Genomic DNA, 23,730 nt, shown 5'->3' with positions numbered 1-23,730 from the left:
TCTTCCTCATTTCAAGTCGAATCTCATCAATTCTTATATATTTGAGTTAGTTGGCATCTAACTTTTTCAGATATCGTCGATTTGCATCCATTGAAGCCCATTGAGGTCGATTGTCACATTGTTTTGAATGAAAATTTTCAAAGTCTATCTTCCTCATTTCAAGTCGAATCTCATCAATTCTTTTATATTTGAGTTAGTTGGCAACTAACTTTCACAGATATTGTCGATTTACATCCATTGAAGCCCATTGAGGTCGATTGTCACTTTGTTTTGAATGAAAATTTTCAAAGATTATCTTCCTCATTTCAAGTCGAATCTTATCAATTCTTATATATTTGCTCTAGTTGGCAACTAACTTTTTCAGATATCGTCGATTTACATCCATTGAAGCCCATTGAGGTCGATTGTCACATTGTTTTGAATAAAAATTTTCAAATTCTATCTTCCTCATTTCAAGTCGAATCTCATCAATTCTTATATATTTGAGTTAGTTGGCAACTAACTTTTTCAGATATCGTCGATTTACATCCATTGAAGCCCATTGAGGTCAATTGTCACTTTGTTTTGAATGAAAATTTTCAAAGTCTATCTTCCTCATTTCAAGTCGAATCTCATCAATTCTTATATATTTGAGTTAGTTGGCAACTAACTATTTCAGATATCGTCGATTTACATCCATTGAAGCCCAATGAGGTCGACTGTCACTTTGTTTTGAATGAAAATTTTCAAAGTCTATCTCCCTCATTTCAAATCGAATCTCATCAATTCTTATATATTTGAGTTATTTGACAACTAACTTTCACAGATATTGTCGATTTACATCCAGTGAAGCCCATTGAGGTCGATTGTCACTTTGTTTTGAATGAAAACTTTCAAAGTCTATCTTCCTCATTTCAAGTCGAATCTCATCAATTCTTATATATTTGAGTTAGTTGGCAACTAACTTTTTCAGATATCGTCGATTTACATCCATTGAAGCCCATTGAGGTCGATTGTCACATTGTTTTGAATGAAAATTTTCAAAGTCTATCTTCCTCATTTCAAGTCGAATCTCATCAATTCTTATATATTTGAGTTAGTTGGCAACTAACTTTTTCAGATATCGTCGATTTACATCCATTGAAGCCCATTGAGGTCGATCGTCACATTGTTTTGAATGAAAATTTTCAAAGTCTATCTTCCTCATTTCAAGTCGAATCTCATCAATTCTTATATATTTGAGTTAGTTGGCAACTAACTTTTTCAGATATCGTCGATTTGCATCCATTGAAGCCCATTGAGGTCGATTGTCACATTGTTTTGAATGAAAATTTTCAAAGTCTATCTTCCTCATTTCAAGTCGAATCTCATCAATTCTTATATATTTGAGTTAGTTGGCAACTAACTTTCACAGATATCGTCGATTTACATCCATTGAAGCCCATTGAGGTCGATTGTCACATTGTTTTGAATGAAAATTTTCAAAGTCTATCTTCCTCATTTCAAGTCGAATCTCATCAATTCTTATATATTTGAGTTAGTTGGCATCTAACTTTTTCAGATATCGTCGATTTGCATCCATTGAAGCCCATTGAGGTCGATTGTCACATTGTTTTGAATGAAAATTTTCAAAGTCTATCTTCCTCATTTCAAGTCGAATCTCATCAATTCTTTTATATTTGAGTTAGTTGGCAACTAACTTTCACAGATATTGTCGATTTACATCCATTGAAGCCCATTGAGGTCGATTGTCACTTTGTTTTGAATGAAAATTTTCAAAGATTATCTTCCTCATTTCAAGTCGAATCTTATCAATTCTTATATATTTGCTCTAGTTGGCAACTAACTTTTTCAGATATCGTCGATTTACATCCATTGAAGCCCATTGAGGTCGATTGTCACATTGTTTTGAATAAAAATTTTCAAATTCTATCTTCCTCATTTCAAGTCGAATCTCATCAATTCTTATATATTTGAGTTAGTTGGCAACTAACTTTTTCAGATATCGTCGATTTACATCCATTGAAGCCCATTGAGGTCAATTGTCACTTTGTTTTGAATGAAAATTTTCAAAGTCTATCTTCCTCATTTCAAGTCGAATCTCATCAATTCTTATATATTTGAGTTAGTTGGCAACTAACTATTTCAGATATCGTCGATTTACATCCATTGAAGCCCAATGAGGTCGACTGTCACTTTGTTTTGAATGAAAATTTTCAAAGTCTATCTCCCTCATTTCAAATCGAATCTCATCAATTCTTATATATTTGAGTTATTTGACAACTAACTTTCACAGATATTGTCGATTTACATCCAGTGAAGCCCATTGAGGTCGATTGTCACTTTGTTTTGAATGAAAACTTTCAAAGTCTATCTTCCTCATTTCAAGTCGAATCTCATCAATTCTTATATATTTGAGTTAGTTGGCAACTAACTTTTTCAGATATCGTCGATTTACATCCATTGAAGCCCATTGAGGTCGATTGTCACATTGTTTTGAATGAAAATTTTCAAAGTCTATCTTCCTCATTTCAAGTCGAATCTCATCAATTCTTATATATTTGAGTTAGTTGGCAACTAACTTTTTCAGATATCGTCGATTTACATCCATTGAAGCCCATTGAGGTCGATCGTCACATTGTTTTGAATGAAAATTTTCAAAGTCTATCTTCCTCATTTCAAGTCGAATCTCATCAATTCTTATATATTTGAGTTAGTTGGCAACTAACTTTTTCAGATATCGTCGATTTACATCCATTGAAGCCCAATGAGGTCGACTGTCACTATGTTTTGAATGAAAATTTTCAAAGTCTATCTTCCTCATTTCAAGTCGAATCTCATCAATTCTTATATATTTGAGTTAGTTGGCAACTAACTTTTTCAGATATCGTCGATTTGCATCCATTGACGCCCATTGAGGTCGACTGTCACTATGTTTTGAATGAAAATTTTCAAAGTCTATCTTCCTCATTTCAAGTCGAATCTCATCAATTCTTATATATTTGAGTTAGTTGGCAACTAACTTTTCCAGATATCGTCGATTTGCATCCATTGAAGCCCATTGAGGTCGATTGTCACATTGTTTTGAATGAAAATTTTCAAAGTCTATCTTCCCCATTTCAAGTCGAATCTCATCAATTCCTATATATTTGAGTTAGTTGGCAACTAACTTTCACAGATATCGTCGATTTACATCCATTGAAGCCCATTGAGGTCGATTGTCACATTGTTTTGAATGAAAATTTTCAAAGTCTATCTTCCTCATTTCAAGTCGAATCTCATCAATTCTTATATATTTGAGTTAGTTGGCAACTAACTTTTTCAGATATCGTCGATTTGCATCCATTGAAGCCCATTGAGGTCGATTGTCACATTGTTTTGAATGAAAATTTTCAAAGTCTATCTTCCTCATTTCAAGTCGAATCTCATCAATTCTTTTATATTTGAGTTAGTTGGCAACTAACTTTCACAGATATTGTCGATTTACATCCATTGAAGCCCATTGAGGTCGATTGTCACATTGTTTTGAATGAAAATTTTCAAAGTCTATCTTCCCCATTTCAAGTCGAATCTCATCAATTCCTATATATTTGAGTTAGTTGGCAACTAACTTTCACAGATATCGTCGATTTACATCCATTGAAGCCCATTGAGGTCGATTGTCACATTGTTTTGAATAAAAATTTTCAAAATCTATCTTCCTCATTTCAAGTCGAATCTCATCAATTCTTATATATTTGAGTTAGTTGGCAACTAACTTTTTCAGATATCGTCGATTTACATCCATTGAAGCCCATTGAGGTCGATTGTCACTTTGTTTTGAATGAAAATTTTCAAAGTCTATCTTCCTCATTTCAAGTCGAATCTCATCAATTCTTATATATTTGAGTTATTTGGCAACTAACTATTTCAGATATCGTCGATTTACATCCATTGAAGCCCAATGAGGTCGACTGTCACTTTGTTTTGAATGAAAATTTTCAAAGTCTATCTTCCTCATTTCAAGTCGAATCTCATCAATTCTTTTATATTTGAGTTAGTTGGCAACTAACTTTCACAGATATTGTCGATTTACATCCATTGAAGCCCATTGAGGTCGATTGTCACATTGTTTTGAATGAAAATTTTCAAAGTCTATCTTCCCCATTTCAAGTCGAATCTCATCAATTCCTATATATTTGAGTTAGTTGGCAACTAACTTTCACAGATATCGTCGATTTACATCCATTGAAGCCCATTGAGGTCGATTGTCACATTGTTTTGAATAAAAATTTTCAAAATCTATCTTCCTCATTTCAAGTCGAATCTCATCAATTCTTATATATTTGAGTTAGTTGGCAACTAACTTTTTCAGATATCGTCGATTTACATCCATTGAAGCCCATTGAGGTCGATTGTCACTTTGTTTTGAATGAAAATTTTCAAAGTCTATCTTCCTCATTTCAAGTCGAATCTCATCAATTCTTATATATTTGAGTTATTTGACAACTAACTTGCACAGATATTGTCGATTTACATCCAGTGAAGCCCATTGAGGTCGATTGTCACTTTGTTTTGAATGAAAACTTTCAAAGTCTATCTTCCTCATTTCAAGTCGAATCTCATCAATTCTTATATATTTGAGTTAGTTGGCAACTAACTTTTTCAGATATCGTCGATTTACATCCATTGAAGCCCATTGAGGTCGATTGTCACATTGTTTTGAATGAAAATTTTCAAAGTCTATCTTCCTCATTTCAAGTCGAATCTCATCAATTCTTATATATTTGAGTTAGTTGGCAACTAACTTTTTCAGATATCGTCGATTTACATCCATTGAAGCCCATTGAGGTCGATCGTCACATTGTTTTGAATGAAAATTTTCAAAGTCTATCTTCCTCATTTCAAGTCGAATCTCATCAATTCTTATATATTTGAGTTAGTTGGCAACTAACTTTTTCAGATATCGTCGATTTACATCCATTGAAGCCCAATGAGGTCGACTGTCACTTTGTTTTGAATGAAAATTTTCAAAGTCTATCTTCCTCATTTCAAGTCGAATCTCATCAATTCTTATATATTTGAGTTAGTTGGCAACTAACTTTTTCAGATATCGTCGATTTACATCCATTGAAGCCCATTGAGGTCGATTGTCACATTGTTTTGAATGAAAATTTTCAAAATCTATCTTCCTCATTTCAAGTCGAATCTCATCAATTCTTATATATTTGAGTTAGTTGGCAACTAACTTTTTCAGATATCGTCGATTTACATCCATTGAAGCCCATTGAGGTCGATTGTCACTTTGTTTTGAATGAAAATTTTCAAAGTCTATCTTCCTCATTTCAAGTCGAATCTCATCAATTCTTATATATTTGAGTTATTTGGCAACTAACTATTTCAGATATCGTCGATTTACATCCATTGAAGCCCAATGAGGTCGACTGTCACTTTGTTTTGAATGAAAATTTTCAAAGTCTATCTTCCTCATTTCAAGTCGAATCTCATCAATTCTTATATATTTGAGTTATTTGACAACTAACTTGCACAGATATTGTCGATTTACATCCAGTGAAGCCCATTGAGGTCGATTGTCACTTTGTTTTGAATGAAAACTTTCAAAGTCTATCTTCCTCATTTCAAGTCGAATCTCATCAATTCTTATATATTTGAGTTAGTTGGCAACTAACTTTTTCAGATATCGTCGATTTACATCCATTGAAGCCCATTGAGGTCGATTGTCACATTGTTTTGAATGAAAATTTTCAAAGTCTATCTTCCTCATTTCAAGTCGAATCTCATCAATTCTTATATATTTGAGTTAGTTGGCAACTAACTTTTTCAGATATCGTCGATTTACATCCATTGAAGCCCATTGAGGTCGATCGTCACATTGTTTTGAATGAAAATTTTCAAAGTCTATCTTCCTCATTTCAAGTCGAATCTCATCAATTCTTATATATTTGAGTTAGTTGGCAACTAACTTTTTCAGATATCGTCGATTTACATCCATTGAAGCCCAATGAGGTCGACTGTCACTTTGTTTTGAATGAAAATTTTCAAAGTCTATCTTCCTCATTTCAAGTCGAATCTTATCAATTCTTATATATTTGAGTTAGTTGGCAACTAACTTTTTCAGATATCGTCGATTTGCATCCATTGAAGCCCATTGAGGTCGATTGTCACATTGTTTTGAATGAAAATTTTCAAAGTCTATCTTCCTCATTTCAAGTCGAATCTCATCAATTCTTTTATATTTGAGTTAGTTGGCAACTAACTTTCACAGATATTGTCGATTTACATCCATTGAAGCCCATTGAGGTCGATTGTCACATTGTTTTGAATGAAAATTTTCAAAGTCTATCTTCCCCATTTCAAGTCGAATCTCATCAATTCCTATATATTTGAGTTAGTTGGCAACTAACTTTAACAGATATCGTCGATTTACATCCATTGAAGCCCATTGAGGTCGATTGTCACATTGTTTTGAATAAAAATTTTCAAAATCTATCTTCCTCATTTCAAGTCGAATCTCATCAATTCTTATATATTTGAGTTAGTTGGCAACTAACTTTTTCAGATATCGTCGATTTACATCCATTGAAGCCCATTGAGGTCGATTGTCACTTTGTTTTGAATGAAAATTTTCAAAGTCTATCTTCCTCATTTCAAGTCGAATCTCATCAATTCTTATATATTTGAGTTATTTGGCAACTAACTATTTCAGATATCGTCGATTTACATCCATTGAAGCCCAATGAGGTCGACTGTCACTTTGTTTTGAATGAAAATTTTCAAAGTCTATCTTCCTCATTTCAAGTCGAATCTCATCAATTCTTATATATTTGAGTTATTTGACAACTAACTTGCACAGATATTGTCGATTTACATCCAGTGAAGCCCATTGAGGTCGATTGTCACTTTGTTTTGAATGAAAACTTTCAAAGTCTATCTTCCTCATTTCAAGTCGAATCTCATCAATTCTTATATATTTGAGTTAGTTGGCAACTAACTTTTTCAGATATCGTCGATTTACATCCATTGAAGCCCATTGAGGTCGATCGTCACATTGTTTTGAATGAAAATTTTCAAAGTCTATCTTCCTCATTTCAAGTCGAATCTCATCAATTCTTATATATTTGAGTTAGTTGGCAACTAACTTTTTCAGATATCGTCGATTTACATCCATTGAAGCCCAATGAGGTCGACTGTCACTTTGTTTTGAATGAAAATTTTCAAAGTCTATCTTCCTCATTTCAAGTCGAATCTTATCAATTCTTATATATTTGAGTTAGTTGGCAACTAACTTTTTCAGATATCGTCGATTTACATCCATTGAAGCCCAATGAGGTCGACTGTCACTTTGTTTTGAATGAAAATTTTCAAAGTCTATCTTCCTCATTTCAAATCGAATCTCATCAATTCTCATATATTTGAGTTATTTGACAACTAACTTTCACAGATATTGTCGATTTACATCCATTGAAGCCCATTGATGTCGATTGTCACTTTGTTTTGAATGAAAATTTTCAAAGTCTATCTTCCTCATTTCAAGTCGAATCTCATCAATTCTTATATATTTGAGTTATTTGACAACTAACTTTCACAGATATTGTCGATTTACATCCATTGAAGCCCATTGAGGTCGATTGTCACTTTGTTTTGAATGAAAATTTTCAAAGTCTATCTTCCTCATTTCAAGTCGAATCTCATCAATTCTTATATATTTGAGTTAGTTGGCAACTAACTTTTTCAGATATCGTCGATTTACATCCATTGAAGCCCAATGAGGTCGACTGTCACTTTGTTTTGAATGAAAATTTTCAAAGTCTATCTTCCTCATTTCACATCGAATCTCATCAATTCATATATATTTGAGTTATTTGACAACTAACTTTCACAGATATTGTCGATTTACATCCATTGAAGCCCATTGAGGTCGATTGTCACTTTGTTTTGAATGAAAATTTTCAAAGTCTATCTTCCTCATTTCAAGTCGAATCTCATCAATTCTTATATATTTGAGTTATTTGACAACTAACTTTTTCAGATATCGTCGATTTACATCCATTGAAGCCCATTGAGGTCGATCGTCACATTGTTTTGAATGAAAATTTTCAAAGTCTATCTTCCTCATTTCAAGTCGAATCTCATCAATTCTTATATATTTGAGTTAGTTGGCAACTAACTTTTTCAGATATCGTCGATTCACATCCATTGAAGCCCAATGAGGTCGACTGTCACTTTGTTTTGAATGAAAACTTTCAAAGTCTATCTTCCTCATTTCAAGTCGAATCTCATCAATTCTTATATATTTGAGTTAGTTGGCAACTAACTTTTTCAGATATCGTCGATTTACATCCATTGAAGCCCATTGAGGTCGATTGTCACATTGTTTTGAATGAAAATTTTCAAAGTCTATCTTCCTCATTTCAAGTCGAATCTCATCAATTCTTATATATTTGAGTTAGTTGGCAACTAACTTTTTCAGATATCGTCGATTTACATCCATTGAAGCCCATTGAGGTCGATCGTCACATTGTTTTGAATGAAAATTTTCAAAGTCTATCTTCCTCATTTCAAGTCGAATCTCATCAATTCTTATATATTTGAGTTAGTTGGCAACTAACTTTTTCAGATATCGTCGATTTACATCCATTGAAGCCCAATGAGGTCGACTGTCACTATGTTTTGAATGAAAATTTTCAAAGTCTATCTTCCTCATTTCAAGTCGAATCTCATCAATTCTTATATATTTGAGTTAGTTGGCAACTAACTTTTTCAGATATCGTCGATTTACATCCTTTGAAGCCCATTGAGGTCGATCGTCACATTGTTTTGAATGAAAATTTTCAAAGTCTATCTTCCTCATTTCAAATCGAATCTCATCAATTCTTATATATTTGAGTTATTTGACAACTAACTTTCACAGATATTGTCGATTTACATCCATTGAAGCCCATTGAGGTCGATTGTCACTTTGTTTTGAATGAAAATTTTCAAAGTCTATCTTCATCATTTCAAGTCGAATCTTATCAATTCTTATATATTTGAGTTAGTTGGCAACTAACTTTTTCAGATATCGTCGATTTACATCCATTGAAGCCCAATGAGGTCGACTGTCACTTTGTTTTGAATGAAAATTTTCAAAGTCTATCTTCCTCATTTCAAATCGAATCTCATCAATTCTCATATATTTGAGTTATTTGACAACTAACTTTCACAGATATTGTCGATTTACATCCATTGAAGCCCATTGATGTCGATTGTCACTTTGTTTTGAATGAAAATTTTCAAAGTCTATCTTCCTCATTTCAAGTCGAATCTCATCAATTCTTATATATTTGAGTTATTTGACAACTAACTTTCACAGATATTGTCGATTTACATCCATTGAAGCCCATTGAGGTCGATTGTCACTTTGTTTTGAATGAAAATTTTCAAAGTCTATCTTCCTCATTTCAAGTCGAATCTCATCAATTCTTATATATTTGAGTTAGTTGGCAACTAACTTTTTCAGATATCGTCGATTTACATCCATTGAAGCCCAATGAGGTCGACTGTCACTTTGTTTTGAATGAAAATTTTCAAAGTCTATCTTCCTCATTTCACATCGAATCTCATCAATTCATATATATTTGAGTTATTTGACAACTAACTTTCACAGATATTGTCGATTTACATCCATTGAAGCCCATTGAGGTCGATTGTCACTTTGTTTTGAATGAAAATTTTCAAAGTCTATCTTCCTCATTTCAAGTCGAATCTCATCAATTCTTATATATTTGAGTTATTTGACAACTAACTTTTTCAGATATCGTCGATTTACATCCATTGAAGCCCATTGAGGTCGATCGTCACATTGTTTTGAATGAAAATTTTCAAAGTCTATCTTCCTCATTTCAAGTCGAATCTCATCAATTCTTATATATTTGAGTTAGTTGGCAACTAACTTTTTCAGATATCGTCGATTTACATCCATTGAAGCCCAATGAGGTCGACTGTCACTTTGTTTTGAATGAAAATTTCCAAAGTCTATCTTCCTCATTTCAAGTCGAATCTCATCAATTCTTATATATTTGAGTTAGTTGGCAACTAACTTTTTCAGATATCGTCGATTTGCATCCATTGAAGCCCATTGAGGTCGATTGTCACATTGTTTTGAATGAAAATTTTCAAAGTCTATCTTCCTCATTTCAAGTCGAATCTCATCAATTCTTATATATTTGAGTTAGTTGGCAACTAACTTTTTCAGATATCGTCGATTTGCATCCATTGAAGCCCATTGAGGTCGATTGTCACATTGTTTTGAATGAAAATTTTCAAAGTCTATCTTCCTCATTTCAAGTCGAATCTCATCAATTCTTTTATATTTGAGTTAGTTGGCAACTAACTTTCACAGATATTGTCGACTTACATCCATTGAAGCCCATCGAGGTCGATTGTCACTTTGTTTTGAATGAAAATTTTCAAAGATTATCTTCCTCATTTCAAGTCGAATCTCATCAATTCTTATATATTTGCTCTAGTTGGCAACTAACTTTTTCAGATATCGTCGATTTACATCCATTGAAGCCCATTGAGGTCGATTGTCACATTGTTTTGAATAAAAATTTTCAAAATCTATCTTCCTCATTTCAAGTCGAATCTCATCAATTCTTATATATTTGAGTTAGTTGGCAACTAACTTTTTCAGATATCGTCGATTTACATCCATTGAAGCCCATTGAGGTCGATTGTCACTTTGTTTTGAATGAAAATTTTCAAAGTCTATCTTCCTCATTTCAAGTCGAATCTCATCAATTCTTATATATTTGAGTTATTTGGCAACTAACTATTTCAGATATCGTCGATTTACATCCATTGAAGCCCAATGAGGTCGACTGTCACTTTGTTTTGAATGAAAATTTTCAAAGTCTATCTTCCTCATTTCAAGTCGAATCTCATCAATTCTTATATATTTGAGTTATTTGACAACTAACTTGCACAGATATTGTCGATTTACATCCAGTGAAGCCCATTGAGGTCGATTGTCACTTTGTTTTGAATGAAAACTTTCAAAGTCTATCTTCCTCATTTCAAGTCGAATCTCATCAATTCTTATATATTTGAGTTAGTTGGCAACTAACTTTTTCAGATATCGTCGATTTACATCCATTGAAGCCCATTGAGGTCGATTGTCACATTGTTTTGAATGAAAATTTTCAAAGTCTATCTTCCTCATTTCAAGTCGAATCTCATCAATTCTTATATATTTGAGTTAGTTGGCAACTAACTTTTTCAGATATCGTCGATTTACATCCATTGAAGCCCATTGAGGTCGATCGTCACATTGTTTTGAATGAAAATTTTCAAAGTCTATCTTCCTCATTTCAAGTCGAATCTCATCAATTCTTATATATTTGAGTTAGTTGGCAACTAACTTTTTCAGATATCGTCGATTTACATCCATTGAAGCCCAATGAGGTCGACTGTCACTTTGTTTTGAATGAAAATTTTCAAAGTCTATCTTCCTCATTTCAAATCGAATCTCATCAATTCTCATATATTTGAGTTATTTGACAACTAACTTTCACAGATATTGTCGATTTACATCCATTGAAGCCCATTGAGGTCGATTGTCACTTTGTTTTGAATGAAAATTTTCAAAGTCTATCTTCCTCATTTCAAGTCGAATCTCATCAATTCTTATATATTTGAGTTATTTGACAACTAACTTTCACAGATATTGTCGATTTACATCCATTGAAGCCCATTGAGGTCGATTGTCACTTTGTTTTGAATGAAAATTTTCAAAGTCTATCTTCCTCATTTCAAGTCGAATCTCATCAATTCTTATATATTTGAGTTATTTGACAACTAACTTTCACAGATATTGTCGATTTACATCCATTGAAGCCCATTGAGGTCGATTGTCACTTTGTTTTGAATGAAAATTTTCAAAGTCTATCTTCCTCATTTCAAGTCGAATCTCATCAATTCTTATATATTTGAGTTAGTTGGCAACTAACTTTTTCAGATATCGTCGATTTACATCCATTGAAGCCCAATGAGGTCGACTGTCACTTTGTTTTGAATGAAAATTTTCAAAGTCTATCTTCCTCATTTCAAATCGAATCTCATCAATTCATATATATTTGAGTTATTTGACAACTAACTTTCACAGATATTGTCGATTTACATCCATTGAAGCCCATTGAGGTCGATTGTCACTTTGTTTTGAATGGAAATTTTCAAAGTCTATCTTCCTCATTTCAAGTCGAATCTCATCAATTCTTATATATTTGAGTTATTTGACAACTAACTTTTTCAGATATCGTCGATTTACATCCTTTGAAGCCCATTGAGGTCGATCGTCACATTGTTTTGAATGAAAATTTTCAAAGTCTATCTTCCTCATTTCAAATCGAATCTCATCAATTCTTATATATTTGAGTTATTTGACAACTAACTTTCACAGATATTGTCGATTTACATCCATTGAAGCCCATTGAGGTCGATTGTCACTTTGTTTTGAATGAAAATTTTCAAAGTCTATCTTCATCATTTCAAGTCGAATCTTATCAATTCTTATATATTTGAGTTACTTGGCAACTAACTTTTTCAGATATCGTCGATTTACATCCATTGAAGCCCAATGAGGTCGACTGTCACTTTGTTTTGAATGAAAATTTTCAAAGTCTATCTTCCTCATTTCAAATCGATTCTCATCAATTCTCATATATTTGAGTTATTTGACAACTAAGTTTCACAGATATTGTCGATTTACATCCATTGAAGCCCATTGAGGTCGATTGTCACTTTGTTTTGAATGAAAATTTTCAAAGTCTATCTTCCTCATTTCAAGTCGAATCTCATCAATTCTTATATATTTGAGTTATTTGACAACTAACTTTCACAGATATTGTCGATTTACATCCATTGAAGCCCATTGAGGTCGATTGTCACTTTGTTTTGAATGAAAATTTTCAAAGTCTATCTTGCTCATTTCAGGTCGAATCTCATCAATTCTTATATATTTGAGTTAGTTGGCAACTAACTTTTCCAGATATCGGCGATTTACTTCCATTGAAGCCCATTGAGGACGATTGTCACATTGTTTTGAATGAAACTTTTAAAAGTCTATTTTCCTCATTTCGAGACGAATCTCATCAATTCTTATATATTTGAGTTAGTTGGCAACTAACTTTTTCAGATATCGTCGATTTACATCCATTGAAGCCCATTGAGGTCGATTGTCACATTGTTTTGAATAAAAATTTTCAAAGTCTATCTTCCTCATTTCAAGTCGAATCCCATCAATTCTTATATATGTGAGTTAGTTGGCAACTAACTTTTTCAGATATTGTCTTTTTCAGATATCGTCGATTTACATCCATTGAAGCCCATTGAGGTCGATTGTCACATATTTTTGAATGAAAATTTTCAAAGTCTATCTTCTTCATTTCAAGTCGAATCTCATCAATTCTTATATATTTGAGTTAGTTGGCAACTAACTTTTTCAGATATCGTCGATTTACATCCATTGAAGCCCATTGAGGTCGATTGACACTTTGTTTTGATTGAAAATTTTCAAAGTCTATCTTCCTCATTTCAAGTCAAATCTCAGCAATTCTTATATATTTGAGTTAGTTGGCAACTAACTTTTTCAGATATCGTCGATTTACATCCATTGAAGCCCATTGAGGTCGATTGTCACATTGTTTTGAATGAAAATTTTCAAAGTCTATCTTCCTCATTTCAAGTCGAATCTCATCAATTCTTATATATTTGAGTTAGTTGGCAACTAACTTTTTCAGATATCGTCGATTTACATCCATTGAAGCCCATTGAAGTCGATCGTCACATTGTTTTGAATGAAAATTTTCAAAGTCTATCTTTCTCATTTCAAGTCGAATCTCATCAATTCTTATATATTTGAGTTAGTTGGCAACTAACTTTTTCAGATATCGTCGATTTACATCCTTTGGAGCCCATTGAGGTCGATCGTCACATTGTTTTGAATGAAAATTTTCAATGTCTATCTTCCTCATTTCAAATCGAATCTCATCAATTCTCATATATTTGAGTTATTTGACAACTAACTTTCACAGATATTGTCGATTTACATCCATTGAAGCCCATTGAGGTCGATTGTCACTTTGTTTTGAATGAAAATTTTCAAAGTCTATCTTCCTCATTTCAAGTCGAATTTCATCAATTCTTATATATTTGAGTTATTTGACAACTAACTTTCACAGATATTGTCGATTTACATCCATTGAAGCCCATTGAGGTCGATTGTCACTTTGTTTTGAATGAAAATTTTCAAAGTCTATCTTGCTCATTTCAGGTCGAATCTCATCAATTCTTATATATTTGAGTTAGTTGGCAACTAACTTTTCCAGATATCGGCGATTTACTTCCATTGAAGCCCATTGAGGACGATTGTCACATTGTTTTGAATGAAACTTTTCAAAGTCTATTTTCCTCATTTCGAGTCGAATCTCATCAATTCTTATATATTTGAGTTATTTGACAACTAACTTTCACAGATATTGTCGATTTACATCCATTGAAGCCCATTGAGGTCGATTGTCACTTTGTTTTGAATAAAAATTTTCAAAGTCTATCTTGCTCATTTCAGGTCGAATCTCATCAATTCTTATATATTTGAGTTATTTGACAACTAACTTTTTCAGATATCTCCGATTTACATCCATTGAAGCCCATTGAGGTCGATTGTCACTTTGTTTTGAATGAAAATTTTCAAAGTCTATCTTCCTCATTTCAAGTCGAATCTCATCAATTCTTATATATTTGAGTTAGTTGGCAACTAACTTTTTCAGATATCGTCGATTTACATCCATTGAAGCCCATTGAGGTCGATTGTCACTTTGTTTTGAATGAAAATTTTCAAAGTCTATCTTCCTCATTTCAAATCGAATCTCATCAATTCTTATATATTTGAGTTATTTGACAACTAACTTTCACAGAAATTGTCGATTTACATCCATTGAAGCCCATTGGGGTCGATTGTCACTTTGTTTTGAATGAAAATTTTCAAAGTCTATCTTCCTCATTTCAAGTCGAATCTCATCAATTCTTATATATTTGAGTTATTTGACAACTAACTTTCACAGATATTGTCGATTTACATCCATTGAAGCCCATTGAGGTCGATTGTCACTTTGTTTTGAATGAAAATTTTCAAAGTCTATCTTCCTCATTTCAAGTCGAATTTCATCAATTCTTATATATTTGAGTTATTTGACAACTAACTTTCACAGATATTGTCGATTTACATCCATTGAAGCCCATTGAGGTCGATTGTCACTTTGTTTTGAATGAAAATTTTCAAAGTCTATCTTGCTCATTTCAGGTCGAATCTCATCAATTCTTATATATTTGAGTTAGTTGGCAACTAACTTTTCCAGATATCGGCGATTTACTTCCATTGAAGCCCATTGAGGACGATTGTCACATTGTTTTGAATGAAACTTTTCAAAGTCTATTTTCCTCATTTCGAGTCGAATCTCATCAATTCTTATATATTTGAGTTATTTGACAACTAACTTTTTCAGATATCGTCGATTTACATCCATTGAAGCCCATTGAGGTCGATTGTCACATTGTTTTGAATGAAACTTTTCAAAGTCTATTTTCCTCATTTCGAGTCGAATCTCATCAATTCTTATATATTTGAGTTATTTGACAACTAACTTTTTCAGATATCGTCGATTCACATCCATTGAAGCCCATTGAGGTCGATTGTCACTTTGTTTTGAATGAAAATTTTCAAAGTCTATCTTCCTCATTTCAAATCGAATCTCATCAATTCTTATATATTTGAGTTATTTGACAACTAACTTTCACAGAAATTGTCGATTTACATCCATTGAAGCCCATTGGGGTCGATTGTCACTTTGTTTTGAATGAAAATTTTCAAAGTCTATCTTCGTCATTTCAAATCGATTCTCATCAATTCTTATATATTTGAGTTATTTGACAACTAACTTTCACAGAAATTGTCGATTTACATCCATTGAAGCCCATTGGGGTCGATTGTCACTTTGTTTTGAATGAAAATTTTCAAAGTCTATCTTCCTCATTTCAAGTCGAATCTCATCAATTCTTATATATTTGAGTTATTTGACAACTAACTTTCACAGATATTGTCGATTTACATCCATTGAAGCCCATTGAGGTCGATTGTCACTTTGTTTTGAATGACAATTTTCAAAGTCCATCTTGCTCATTTCAGGTCGAATCTCATCAATTCTTATATATTTGAGTTAGTTGGCAACTAACTTTTCCAGATATCGGCGATTTACTTCCATTGAGGCCCATTGAGGACGATTGTCACATTGTTTTGAATGAAACTTTTAAAAGTCTATTCTCCCCATTTCGAGACGAATCTCATCAATTCTTATATATTTGAGTTAGTTGGCAACTAACTTTTTCAGATATCGGCGATTTACTTCCATTGAGGCCCATTGAGGACGATTGTCACATTGTTTTGAATGAAACTTTTAAAAGTCTATTTTCCCCATTTCGAGACGAATCCCATCAATTCTTATATATGTGAGTTAGTTGGCAACTAACTTTTTCAGATATTGTCTTTTTCAGATATCGTCGATTTACATCCATTGAAGCCCATTGAGGTCGATTGTCACATATTTTTGAATGAAAATTTTCAAAGTCTATCTTCTTCATTTCAAGTCGAATCTCATCAATTCTTATATATTTGAGTTAGTTGGCAACTAACTTTTTCAGATATCGTCGATTTACATCCATTGAAGCCCATTGAGGTCGATTGTCACTTTGTTTTGATTGAAAATTTTCAAAGTCTATCTTCCTCATTTCAAGTCGAATCTCATCAATTCTTATATATTTGAGTTAGTTGGCAACTAACTTCTTCAGATATCGTCGATTTACATCCATTGAAGCCCATTGAGGTCGATCGTCACATTGTTTTGAATGAAAATTTTCAAAGTCTATCTTCCTCATTTCAAATCGAATCTCATCAATTCTCATATATTCGAGTTATTTGACAACTAACTTTCACAGATATTGTCGATTTACATCCATTGAAGCCCATTGAGGTCGATTGTCACTTTGTTGTCACTTTGTTTCGAATGAAAATATTCGAAGTCTATCTTCCTCATTTCAAGTCGAATCTCAACAATTCTTATATATTTGAATTAGTTGGCAACTAACTTTTTCAGATATCGTCGATTTACATCCATTGAAGCCCATTGAGGTCGATTGTCACTTTGATTTGAATGAAAATTTTCAAAGTCTATCTTCCTCATTTCAAGTCGAATCTCATCAATTCTTATATATTTGAGTTAGTTGGCAAGTAACTTTTTCAGATATCGTCGATTTACATCCATTGAAGCCCATTGAGGTCGATTGTCACTTTGTTTTGAATGAAAATTTTCAAAGTCTATCTTCCTCACTTCAAGTCGAATCTCATCAATTCTTATATATTCGAGTTAGTTGGCAACTAGCTTCCACAGATATTGTCGATTTACATCCATTGAAGCCCATTGAGGTCGATTGTCACTTTGTTTTGAATGAAAATATTCAAAGTCTATCTTCCTCATTTCAAATCGAATCTAATCAATTCTTATATATTTGAGTTATTTGACAACTAACTTTCACAGATATTGTCGATTTACATCCATTGAAGCCCATTGAGGTCGATTGTCACTTTGTTTTGAATGAAAATTTTCAAAGTCTATCTTCCTCATTTCAAGTCGAATCTCATCAATTCTTATATATTTGAGTTAGTTGGCAACTAACTTTTTCAGATATCGTCGATTTACATCCATCGAAGCCCATTGAGGACGATTGTCACATTGTTTTGAATGAAACTTTTAAAAGTCTATTTTCCTCATTTCGAGACGAATCTCATCAATTCTTATATATTTGAGTTAGTTGGCAACTAACTTTTTCAGATATCGTCGATTTACATCCATTGAAGCCCATTGAGGTCGATTGTCACATATTTTTGAATGAAAATTTTCAAAGTCTATCTTCTTCATTTCAAGTCGAATCTCATCAATTCTTATATATTTGAGTTAGTTGGCAACTAACTTTTTCAGATATCGTCGATTTACATCCATTGAAGCCCATTGAGGTCGATTGTCACTTTGTTTTGAATGAAAATTTTCAAAGTCTATCTTCCTCATTTCAAGTCGAATCTCATCAATTCTTATATATTTGAGTTAGTTGGCAAGTAACTTTTTCAGATATCGTCGATTTACATCCATTGAAGCCCATTGAGGTCGATTGTCACTTTGTTTTGAATGAAAATTTTCAAAGTCTATCTTCCTCATTTCAAGTCGAATCTCATCAATTCTTATATATTCGAGTTAGTTGGCAACTAGCTTCCACAGATATTGTCGATTTACATCCATTGAAGCCCATTGAGGTCGATTGTCACTTTGTTTTTAATGAAAATATTCAAAGTCTATCTTCCTCATTTCAAATCGAATCTCATCAATTCTTATATATTTGAGTTATTTGACAACTAACTTTCACAGATATTGTCGATTTACATCCATTGAAGCCCATTGAGGTCGATTGTCACTTTGTTTTGAATGAAAATTTTCAAAGTCTATCTTCCTCATTTCAAGTCGAATCTCATCAATTCTTATATATTTGAGTTAGTTGGCAACTAACTTTTTCAGATATCGTCGATTTACATCCATTGAAGCCCATTGAGGACGATTGTCACATTGTTTTGAATGAAACTTTTAAATGTCTATTTTCCTCATTTCGAGACGAATCTCATCAATTCTTATATATTTGAGTTAGTTGGCAACTAACTTTTTCAGATATCGTCGATTTACATCCATTGAAACCCATTGAGGTCGATTGTCACATTGTTTTGAATAAAAATTTTCAAAGTCTATCTTCCTCATTTCAAGTCGAATCCCATCAATTCTTATATATGTGAGTTAGTTAGCAACTAACTTTTTCAGATATTGTCTTTTTCAGATATCGTCGATTTACATCCATTGAAGCCCATTGAGGTCGATTGTCACATATTTTTGAATGAAAATTTTCAAAGTCTATCTTCTTCATTTCAAGTCGAATCTCATCAATTCTTATATATTTGAGTTAGTTGGCAACTAACTTTTTCAGATATCGTCGATTTACATCCATTGAAGCCCATTGAGGTCGATTGTCACTTTGTTTTGAATGAAAATTTTCAAAGTCTATCTTCCTCATTTCAAGTCGAATCTCATCAATTCTTATATATTTGAGTTAGTTGGCAACTAACTTTTTCAGATATCGTCGATTTACATCCATTGAAGCCCATTGAGGTCGATTGTCACATTGTTTTGAATGAATATTTTCGAAGTCTATCTTCCTCATTTCAAGTCGAATCTCATCAATTCTCATATATTTGAGTTAGTTGGCAACTAACTTTTTCAGATATCGTCGATTTACATCCAATGAAGCCCATTGAGGTCGATCGTCACATTGTTTTGAATGAAAATTTTCAAAGTCTATCTTCCTCATTTCAAATCGAATCTCATCAATTCTTATATATTTGAGTTAGTTGGCAACTAACTTTTCCAGATATCGGCGATTTACTTCCATTGAAGCCCATTGAGGACGATTGTCACATTGTTTTGAATGAAACTTTTAAAAGTCTATTTTCCTCATTTCAAGTCGAATCTCATCAATTCTTATATATTTGAGTTAGTTGGCAACTAACTTTTTCAGATATCGTCGATTTACATCCATTGAAGCCCATTGAGGTCGATTGTCACATTGTTTTGAATGAATATTTTCGAAGTCTATCTTCCTCATTTCAAGTCGAATCTCATCAATTCTTATATATTTGAGTTAGTTGGCAACTAACTTTTTCAGATATCGTCGATTTACATCCATTGAAGCCCATTGAGGTCGATCGTCACATTGTTTTGAATGAAAATTTTCAAAGTCTATCTTGCTCATTTCAGGTCGAATCTCATCAATTCTTATATATTTGAGTTAGTTGGCAACTAACTTTCCCAGATATCGGCGATTTACTTCCATTGAAGCCCATTGAGGACGATTGTCACATTGTTTTGAATGAAACTTTTAAAAGTTTATTTTCCTCATTTCGAGACGAATCTCATCAATTCTTATATATTTGAGTTAGTTGGCAACTAACTTTTTCAGATATCGTCGATTTACATCCATTGAAGCCCATTGAGGTCGATTGTCACATTGTTTTGAATAAAAATTTTCAAAGTCTATCTTCCTCATTTCAAGTCGAATCCCATCAATTCTTATATATGTGAGTTAGTTGGCAACTAACTTTTTCAGATATTGTCTTTTTCAGATATCGTCGATTTACATCCATTGGAGCCCATTGAGGTCGATTGTCACATATTTTTGAATGAAAATTTTCAAAGTCTATCTTCTTCATTTCAAGTCGAATCTCATCAATTCTTATATATTTGAGTTAGTTGGCAACTAACTTTTTCAGATATCGTCGATTTACATCCATTGAAGCCCATTGAGGTCGATTGTCACTTTGTTTTGAATGAAAATTTTCAAAGTCTATCTTCCTCATTTCAAGTCGAATCTCATCAATTCTTATATATTTGAGTTAGTTGGCAACTAACGTTTCCAGATATCGGCGATTTACTTCCATTGAAGCCCATTGAGGACGATTGTCACATTGTTTTGAATGAAACTTTTAAAAGTCTATCTTCTTCATTTCAAGTCGAATCTCATCAATTCTTATATATTTGAGTTAGTTGGCAACTAACTTTTTCAGATATCGTCGATTTACATCCATTGAAGCCCATTGAGGTCGATTGTCACTTTGTTTTGAATGAAAATTTTCAAAGTCTATCTTCCTCATTTCAAGTCGAATCTCATCAATTCTTATATATTTGAGTTAGTTGGCAACTAACTTTTTCAGATATCGTCGATTTACATCCATTGAAGCCCATTGAGGTCGATTTTCACATTGTTTTGAATGAAAATTTTCAAAGTCTATCTTCCTCATTTCAAATCGAATCTCATCAATTCTCATATATTCGAGTTATTTGACAACTAACTTTCACAGATATTGTCGATTTACATCCATTGAAGCCCATTGAGGTCGATTGTCACTTTGTTGTCACTTTGTTTTGAATGAAAATATTCGAAGTCTATCTTCCTCATTTCAAGTCGAATCTCAACAATTCTTATATATTTGAATTAGTTGGCAACTAACTTTTTCAGATATCGTCGATTTACATCCATTGAAGCCCATTGAGGTCGATTGTCACTTTGTTTTGAATGAAAATTTTCAAAGTCTATCTTCCTCATTTCAAGTCGAATCTCATCAATTCTTATATATTTGAGTTAGTTGGCAAGTAACTTTTTCAGATATCGTCGATTTACATCCATTGAAGCCCAATGAGGTCGACTGTCACTAAGTTTTGAATGAAAATTTTCAAAGTCTATCTTCCTCATTTCAAATCGAATCTCATCAATTCTCATATATTTGAGTTATTTGACAACTAACTTTCACAGATATTGTCGATTTACATCCATTGAAGCCCATTGAGGTCGATTGTCACTTTGTTTTGAATGAAAATTTTCAAAGTCTATCTTCCTCATTTCAAGTCGAATCTCATCAATTCTTATATATTTGAGTTAGTTGGCAACTAACTTTTTCAGATATCGTCGATTTACATCCATTGAAGCCCATTGAGGACGATTGTCACATTGTTTTGAATGAAACTTTTAAAAGTCTATTTTCCTCATTTCGAGACGAATCTCATCAATTCTTATATATTCGAGTTAGTTGGCAACTAACTTTTTCAGATATCGTCGATTTACATCCATTGAAGCCCATTGAGGTCGATTGTCACATTGTTTTGAATAAAAATTTTCAAAGTCTATCTTCCTCATTTCAAGTCGAATCCCATCAATTCTTATATATGTGAGTTAGTTGGCAACTAACTTTTTCAGATATTGTCTTTTTCAGATATCGTCGATTTACATCCATTGAAGCCCATTGAGGTCGATTGTCACATATTTTTGAATGAAAATTTTCAAAGTCTATCTTCTTCATTTCAAGTCGAATCTCATCAATTCTTATATATTTGAGTTAGTTGGCAACTAACTTTTTCAGATATCGTCGATTTACATCCATTGAAGCCCATTGAGGTCGATTGTCACATTGTTTTGAATGAATATTTTCGAAGTCTATCTTCCTCATTTCGAGTCGAATCTCATCAATTCTTATATATTTGAGTTAGTTGGCAACTAACTTTTTCAGATATCGTCGATTTACATCCATTGAAGCCCATTGAGGTCAATTGTCACTTTGTTTTGAATGAAAATTTTCAAAGTCTATCTTCCTCATTTCAAGTCGAATCTCATCAATTCTTATATATTTGAGTTAGTTGGCAACTAACTTTTTCAGATATCGTCGATTTACATCCATTGAAGCCCATTGAGGTCGATTGTCACATTGTTTTGAATGAATATTTTCGAAGTCTATCTTCCTCATTTCGAGTCGAATCTCATCAATTCTTATATATTTGAGTTAGTTGGCAACTAACTTTTTCAGATATCGTCGATTTACATCCATTGAAGCCCATTGAGGTCGATTGTCACTTTGTTTTGAATGAAAATTTTCAAAGTCTATCTTCCTCATTTCAAGTCGAATCTCATCAATTCTTATATATTTGAGTTAGTTGGCAACTAACTTTTCCAGATATCGGCGATTTACTTCCATTGAAGCCCATTGAGGACGATTGTCACATTGTTTTGAATGAAACTTTTAAAAGTCTATTTTCCTCATTTCAAGTCGAATCTCATCAATTCTTATATATTTGAGTTAGTTGGCAACTAACTTCTTCAGATATCGTCGATTTACATCCATTGAAGCCCATTGAGGTCGATCGTCACATTGTTTTGAATGAAAATTTTCAAAGTCTATCTTCCTCATTTCAAATCGAATCTCATCAATTCTCATATATTCGAGTTATTTGACAACTAACTTTCACAGATATTGTCGATTTACATCCATTGAAGCCCATTGAGGTCGATTGTCACTTTGTTGTCACTTTGTTTTGAATGAAAATATTCGAAGTCTATATTCCTCATTTCATGTCGAATCTCAACAATTCTTATATATTTGAATTAGTTGGCAACTAACTTTTTCAGATATCGTCGATTTACATCCATTGAAGCCCATTGAGGTCGATTGTCACTTTGTTTTGAATGAAAATTTTCAAAGTCTATCTTCCTCATTTCAAGTCGAATCTCATCAATTCTTATATATTTGAGTTAGTTGGCAAGTAACTTTTTCAGATATCGTCGATTTACATCCATTGAAGCCCAATGAGGTCGACTGTCACTTTGTTTTGAATGAAAATTTTCAAAGTCTATCTTCCTCATTTCAAATCGAATCTCATCAATTCTCATATATTTGAGTTATTTGACAACTAACTTTCACAGATATTGTCGATTTACATCCATTGAAGCCCATTGAGGTCGATTGTCACTTTGTTTTGAATGAAAATTTTCAAAGTCTATCTTCCTCATTTCAAGTCGAATCTCATCAATTCTTATATATTTGAGTTAGTTGGCAACTAACTTTTTCAGATATCGTCGATTTACATCCATTGAAGCCCATTGAGGACGATTGTCACATTGTTTTGAATGAAACTTTTAAAAGTCTATTTTCCTCATTTCGAGACGAATCTCATCAATTCTTATATATTCGAGTTAGTTGGCAACTAACTTTTTCAGATATCGTCGATTTACATCCATTGAAGC

This window comes from Diorhabda sublineata, chromosome 9, assembly GCF_026230105.1.
Source record: "Diorhabda sublineata isolate icDioSubl1.1 chromosome 9, icDioSubl1.1, whole genome shotgun sequence".
NCBI classification, from domain to species: Eukaryota; Metazoa; Arthropoda; class Insecta; order Coleoptera; family Chrysomelidae; genus Diorhabda; species Diorhabda sublineata.
Note: the sequence above shows the minus strand (reverse complement) of the source record.